Here is an 8,456-nt window from a genome sequence, read left to right as displayed (position 1 = left end):
AAATCATGGTTCAGCTTTCTGACTAAACCCATAAAACAGATGAGCCGTGATTGGTTGTTACCTATTTCCTCAGCACAGATGATGTCATTTTCAGTCGACAGCTAGTGGAAACATATGTTTTTAAAGGAATTAATTGTACATAAAAAATAAGTTATCAAACTAATTCTGTACAAAATATTAACTTTTTGCTTTTAAAAATGGCTCGATGAGTCAAGTATCCCTTTAAGAGGACCGCACTGAATATATGTGTTCACGTGTCTGCTCTTGTGTTCAATAAAAGATCTCTGCTGAGATGGCTAAGGGGACTGTTTTGTTTTGGGGTGTTTTGCAATGAACTAGAAAAAAAAATTATAGACAAGAAACAACAATAATAATATGCACGATAAAAAACAACACAAAACACAGGGAGGATACAATTAAGGAAATATACAAACCCAATTCCAAAGAAGTTGGGACACTATACAAATTGTGAACAAAAACGGGATGCAATTATGTGGAAGTGCCAAATTTTAATATTTTATTCAGAATAGAACATAGAGAACAGGTCAAAAGTTTAAACTGAGAAAATTTATAATTTTAAGGGAAAATTATGTTGATTTTAAATTCCATAGTGTCAACAAATCTAAAAAAAATGTTGGGACAAGGCCATTTTCGCCACTGTGAGGCATCCCCTCTTCTTCTGACAACAGTCTGCAAGTCTGGGGATCGAGGAGACAAGCTTCTCAAGTTTAGAAATAGGAATGCTGTCCCATTCTTGTCTAACACTTCTCTAACACACTCTAACTGTTCAACTGTCTTGGGCTTTCTTTGTTGCACCTTCCCCTTTATGATGCGCCAAATGTGCTCTATAAGTGAAAGAAGTGAACTGCAGGCTGGCCATTTCAAAACCCGGATCCTTTGCCTACGCAGCCATGATGTTGTAATTGGTGCTGCATGTGGTCTGGCATTATCGTGTTGAGAAATGCAAGATCTCCTCTGAAAGTGATGATGCCTGGATGGGAGCATATGTTGTTCTCGAATCTGAATATACCTTTCTGCATTGACGATGCCTTTCTAGATGTGCAAGCTGCCCATGCCACACACACTCATGCAACCTTATACGATAACAGATGCAGGCTTATAAACTGAGTGCTGATAACAACTTGGGTTGTCCTTGTCCTCTTTAGTCAGTATGATAGAGCACCCCAGTTTTCCACAAAGAACTTCGAATCATGATTCTGACCACAAAACAGGTTTCCACTTTGCCACACTCCATTTTAAATGACCCCTGGCCCAGAGAAACGCCTGTGCTTCTTGGTCTGCTTTAGAAATGGTTTCTTCTTTGTACTGTAGAGTTTCATCTGGCAATGGCGGCTGGCACGGTGGATTGTGTTCACCCACAATGTTTTCTGGAAGTATTGGCGAGCCCTTTCTGTGATTTCCCTTACAGAAAGCATTCCTGTTTGCAGTGCCATGTCGTTTAAGGGCCCGAAGATCATGGGCATCCAGAATGATTTTTCGGCCTTGAACCTTACACACAGAGATTGTTCCAGATTCTCTGAATCTTTGGATGATGTTATGCACTGTAGATGATGATTACTTCAACCTTTTTGCAATTTTTTGGTGGTAAACACCTTTCAGATATTTCTCCACTATCTTTCTGCGCAACATTGGAGGAATTGGTGATTCTCTACCCATCTGCGCTTCTGAGAGACACTGCCATTCCGAGAAGCTCTTTTTATACTCCAAGTTGCGTGGTAACTGGTCTTACAGCTGTTTTTGATTTAGCCTCTTTTTGTTACCTGTCCCAACTTTGTTGGCACTATGAAATTTACAATCAACATATTTTTCCCTTAAAATTATACATTTTCTCAGTTTAAACTGTCATCTATGTTCTCTTCTGAACAAGATATTGAAATTTGGCACTTCCACATAATTGCATTCATTTTTTATTCCCAATTTGTGTAGTGTCCCAACTTTTTTGGAATTGGGTTTGTGTGTATATATATATATAATACAAAGACATAATTGATTTTTCCAAAAGTCACAGCATACCGAACTGAACCGAAAGCCGTCAGCTCAAAAGCGTAAATCGTACTGTATATATATATATATAACCGTGTATATATATATATATATATATATATATATATATATATATAACCGTGTATATATATATATATATATATATATATATATATATATATATATATATATATATATATATATATATATATATAACCGTATATATATATAACTAATAACTAATGAATACACACTCGCACGCACGCACCCACGCACATAAACATTCAAAAAAAAAGGAAAAAAGAGAGAGGGAGCAATGATGATGACATGTCAAATCGGTAAAATTACCGAATGAACAATACTGAGCTCTCCAGGAGGAAAAAAATAAACAAATAAAAAAATAAGATTAACTTATAAAAATAAGTATTATTTGATGAACATGAGACAGAGATGTGTCATAAGTCATATCTAATATGGATAGAGTAAGATGTCGTGTATATTATTACTCTGTCTATCAGGGGCGTGCAGTGACCTTTAGAGGGGCAGGTGCTCAAAGCAAAAAAAAAGGGGCAGATGATAACGTGCCTCAATCCACTAGGGTGTTAAAAAAAAATCTATTCTGCACTATATCACGATATTACAGTGCGGAATTCTCGAATCGATTCAATATGCGAGCGAATAAATTTTTTTAAACAGCACTTTTTGATGGAAATATTCAACAAATGTTTTACTTTGGGTTGGGGTTCATATTTTAAGCACAGAAGAATGTTATATTAATGGCACATTAAGCCTTAAAGTAGATGAATAGTTCAGGAAATTGTTAGAGGGTCTGTAGATATGCGTGTGCGTTCGTGTGTGTGTGTGTGTGTGGGGGGGGGGGGGTATCTATTGTAAAATTCTTAATTACAGTGGGTTTAATTTCATGGAGCGGTTTATTTGAACATTTTTATTCCCCTGTTTTCCTAACGATTGTAAGACCCCATTGCATTTAAAAATGACTTGCACAACTTGGGAAATTGTTGCGCTGTTGACAGTTGTACTAACAAGAAGAAGAAGTTGCACCCCGGACGAGGAGGACTGAATGTTGTTGTGATAAATGGTAATTTCCAGCGCCTTCCCGGGGATGACGATCACAGAACGATTAGTCTGCGAATCTTCAATAGAAAGGCCACAAGACCTCATGTCTGGAGCGACAGAGTTTAGAAAGCAATCATACGAGTATACGTTGTTGTTGTATTATTTTTATGTCATCCTGCTACAATAGCAGGAAGATACAGCTGCAACATTTGGCGTTTCCAAATTTAACTTATTCAAACCCCAAAATGTATAAATATGTTTTTAGTACCTTGTCCTTCACTCCCAAAAACGTATTTATATGTTTTTTTTATGTTTTGTTTATGCTAAAGCAGGAATGGGCACACTCGGTCAAGGGCCTGAGTCCTGCAGGTTTTGGATGTTTCAGCTCATCAGCAAGCTCTGCATAAGCCTGATAACGATCCTGTTTATTGGAATTAGCTTGTGTTGGAAGAGGGAAACGTACAAAACCTGCAGGACACTGGCCCTCGAGGACCGAGTGTGCCCACCCCTTTGCTAGAGCATACAGAAGGCTTTGTAGTCATTACAAAAAAACGGACAGTATAAGAGATTAGCCAGGGCTACCATGTTGCAACAAGCTCTTTTTTCCCAGTGCTTTCAACAGGTTTGTGAATAATGATGAAACTTAGCTGTATTCTAATGCTAATTGCTGCAAAACGGAAACAGAAACAAATATACTTTTTCCCTGATGAAAGAAGAGACTCTAATCTTTCTTTTGGTGGCTTCCATGTTTTAATAGCAATATAACACAATGTTCTGTGGGCCTTGCAAAATCAGTCAAAATCCAGTAAAACAGCTGGGAGTGAAGGGTGTTGCTTCAGTGAAATTGGCTGGGAGTAAGGATGGGAATCGAAAATCAGTTCTTGTTAAGAAGCGGCTCCCAGTGTTTCAATTCCTTGGCATCGTTTTCCGTTTTTGCTTACGATTCCCTTTCTGGTTCCCTGTGGGGCGATAACGTCACCACGTGCGCAAGTTGCGCGACATTTCCTTGCGCGCCGAAAAACAAACATGGCGCCATGCTTGAAAGTTTGTTGACATATTTCAAGAAAAGCTAACAACAGGCCAACTTGCAAACTTTGCAAATTGGATATTTCGTCTAAGGAAGGAAACACTATCACTATGTAAACGCATTTGCACACTCAACATAAGATGACTGTCTGTCATGTTTGGGAGCGCTCCGGAGTCCCGGTGGGATCAACCCAGCAGCAACGGCCGCCAGCGATGCAAGCGTTCTCTCTTATCAACACCCTAGGTACTGGTTGTAACTATATTAGCGCCAGTTTGCCTTTATTTGAAACGTGACGTTAGTACAGGTAACTGTTAATGTTAAAGCCAGTATCTCACTAAATGGCGGCGGCTTGCGAGGGTAAACGCCATGGCCCACGAGTGTTGTTGTTTTTTTCATCAGGGTTCATTCAAGGTTGCAAAAAAAAAAGATGTACAGAACGAATCGTGACTTAAAAGCAACACTCGCTACTTCCACACGACCACACTGACTCTGCTCACGGGAGTCACACACCAGTCTACTGGCTGCGTCTGTTTTGACTGAGACAGGGGGGAGTTTTTGAGTGCTCAGAGTTCATCTTAGTGTTGAAATATTACTGGAGTTGGACATTATTGTCACAAAATAATCTAGATTGTATTTTATAAATTTCTACAGAAGATTTTTTTTTTTTTTAATGTAAATGTGGTTTTTTTTTCAAATCTTTTTTCTGTCTTTTCTTTTTTTCTGGGGACCCCATGGCACCCCATTGAGGAGTCCTCAAATGTGGACCTTAAAACTTCACTGTTGGGTTTGTCAGGTCATGTTACTTTTAAACATGTCTCTTGTTTACAGATACAACTAAAACATAAAAAAGTGGATGCTAATCTATGTTTATTAATCCCCCCCCAAAAAAAAAATCGATAAGAGAATCGATAAAGAAAGAAATCGTTAAGCAGAATTGAAAACGGAATCGTACAAATCTTATCAATTCCCATCCCTAGCTGGGAGTGAATGAGTTAAAGACTCCAACTGTCATAGAACGTTTCCATGCCAATAAAACGCCGGTTTCATGATACCGCAAGTCACCCACATAATTCAGGCAAAGGCTCATGGGTCGTAGAAGTAAGGTGGATCAAATAAAATGTACTTGACTTGACCTACTTTGTTATCACATAACATCATGTTTCAGTAGAATTTTTGGAATTGACTAAAGTTACTAACTGAAATGAGTATAAAATAGAAAGTCTAGTTACAGTAGGAAAGTCAGCCAACCTGAGAGTATCCTCTTCACCGTTAAGACATTTGTCATCAGCATGTTAACATGTCACTGATATTGTTGTTTGTTGTATTGCTCAGTTTATCTGTGTGTGCCTGCGCTGTTAGGCGTTATTATCAACAAACTATTTGTTCAGCTGGCAAAGACTTTGGTTCTTACAGCACCCATGTGCCACCTCCTAAAGTGTCCTAAACTACCTCGACATGAGGAAGGGAAAAGGCTGACAAGGTGACATGAGCGGCGCAAACTACCAACTCATTGGTAACTTTGCTCCAACCCATTCTCAATTTCATTGTGACATAGGTATGCTTCAAAACTTGTGGTTGTTGATTGCAAAGCTAACTACTGGATCATGTATTGATGCTACCACTTGCACCATCGAGACCCACTTCTGTCTTTTTACCTCACACCCAGGATTCCTCTGCCAAAGTGGGGCAGATTAGCCCTCACATAATCCCTATTGACAGTCTCTTGCTTTGTCTGCCAATTCCAAGCATTGGATTTGTCTCACTCAATGATGCACTCCACTCCACTTCTCCCACAGTAATCCATATTGTTATTACTTTTTAATACCAACACTAATTATACAACCCCCCCCCCCCCCATCCACCCATATCTAACACACACACAAACCCCTTCCAAAATTCACTATGACCCACTTGCTATAATACAGATTTTGACACAAAATAGAGACAATTTTTCCTCCACTCCTCCAGTGAGGACGTAGTGCTCGCAGCTCAATGACAACGTATTATCGTAGTTTGATGACATATGCTCCAAGTTGTTATAGTCATTTTGCGAAACCTCCTTAGTTTGCTTATGCTTTTACAGCAAAATATTTTGATGACGTTGTTGAACTTGAATCACCCACCATTGTCACTTCTGTGTTCGTCTCACTGATCTACTGGATAGCCGATAGCCAATACTCGCCCTTGCAAGCCGCTGAAGCGACAGGGCAGCCATCTTACTCCTCCCATCTCGCAAGCAGAATACTATATAAATGAACTAATTTGAAAAAACCCTTTTTCTTTTATCGCTCAGTTCTTTAGACCTCATTATTAGATTTGGCAGAGTCATCTTTTGTTGAATTACAGTGATAATTCTTTAATAAAAAATATTCAAGTTTTCTCCTGTGAACATCATTAAGCATATAATTTATACATGTGTTTAAGGCAAGTTGTAAATTGTCTGAAGTCATTTTGTTTATGTTAAAACATCATAAATCATGCTGTTTCTACTAAGTACTGTCTCAAATGTTCTCCAATTTCGATGACGTAAATGTATAGGATCGTATGCCAATAAACATTTTTCGGGAGGAGTAATATGGCGGCCTTGCGTCTTCAAAAGTCTTGGCCTATCGGCTATCCAGTAATATATTCAGATCAGTGATTCGCCTTCTTCGTTGATTCTTCTTAAACGCTTTCCCTTAACTCCCTTTGGCTGTGCTACTGCTCCAGACTTGGCATACACATTACAGTCGTTAAACGTCCTCAGCATCTTCTTTTGGACACTCAATACAATACAGTACAATATTTTTTGGAGGAACAAAGCCGGCTTTGCTTCCATGTGAACAGGGCCTAAATACCGATACAAGCAAGTTAATGAGACAACGATAATCACCTGGACAAGAAACAAGTAGCAGAGGGAGCTTATTAGTAGACACACGGGGCAGGGGCTGACAAGAACAGGTGGACACTAAGGCCCCGTCCACACGAAAGCCAGTTTCAATGTATCCTCACACGTTTCTTACCGTTTAAGCCGTTCGTCCACATGACGGCGCGGTTTCGGAGCTTGAAATCGATCACTTTTGAAACGAGGCTCCATAGTGGAAAGATTTCAATACGCGCCCCATACGCGTCCGTCTGGACACCATATGCAGGATACTCCTCAAGCGATGACGTAATGGTCGCAGCTCGATGACGACGCAGATTGATGACATATGCGCCAATTCTCACGTGACTGCGCACGAATCGTCAGTCTGTCAACAATGGCAGATAGCCGTGTCGTAGTTGTTTTGCGCAGCCTCCTTAGCTTGCTTATACTTTTGCAGCAAAATATTTTGCTTCTTTATTCCCACATTCAATAAGCGGTGTTCTACTTGAACCATTCGCCGTGTTGTTTTGATACATGCAAAGCCATGTTTGTTCTGTAGATTGCAAGTTTTTTTTTTTTTTAAGTGTCCGTCTCCTTCGCTGATTCTTCTTCTATGCTTTCCGTTAACTCCCTGTGGCTGCGCTACAGCGCCACTTCAGACTTGGCATATACATTACAGCCGTTAAACTAAAGCGTCTTCTTTTGGAAACACGTGAGTCTTGAAATGCTTCTGTGTGTACGAGATTTGTTTGAGGAACGAAGCCGGCTTTGCTTTTGTCTGGACAGGGCCTAAACCATAAAGAGACAAGACATAAACTACAAGAAGAAAAATAAACAACGCAAAATACAAATCTAAACAAACAAATAAGTGTGGAATTCATAAATTAGATGTACTCTTTTGTACGTTGTGTTATGTAAATGTATAAATATTGTGAAATTAAATAAATAAAAAATATGCACCTGAAAAAAAGGTGATCGCTAAAGTCAATGTACTATGTATTTACCACTACACCAACGTAAAGTCTTCCTCCCATTCTTGGCTCAGCTGGATGTCCTGAACTGATGTCAAGGTGGGTGCTGGTCTTTTTAACCACCACTGACCATCAGTCTACCAAACTGGCTCATTTACAGCTTGTCCTCCTCCACACATCCCTCCAAGAACACCCCTGCCTCCCTCACTCTCTCTCTCTCTCTGCATGTAAATGATGCCAGCAGCATGCTCCAGTGGAAACAAATCAGACGTTCTCAACCGTATCATCATAAAACATCTCCCAGGAAGGTTGCAACCTCTTCACCCTTTCAACTCATCTGCAGGCATTGGAAGTCATAGGAGAAAGAAGGTTCTCCATGGAGTGGCATAACTAGCTTGTCTTTATGAGCAGAGAAGATAATAATTTAAACTCAGTGGAACACATAAGCAAGGTATGGAAGTTAAAATTCCTGAATGGTTATAATATTAGTGTTATGTTCTGTTTTAAGGATCACACAACCTAACCCATTGAG

This window comes from Vanacampus margaritifer, chromosome 5, assembly GCF_051991255.1.
Source record: "Vanacampus margaritifer isolate UIUO_Vmar chromosome 5, RoL_Vmar_1.0, whole genome shotgun sequence".
In the NCBI taxonomy this organism is placed as follows: domain Eukaryota; kingdom Metazoa; phylum Chordata; class Actinopteri; order Syngnathiformes; family Syngnathidae; genus Vanacampus; species Vanacampus margaritifer.
Note: the sequence above shows the minus strand (reverse complement) of the source record.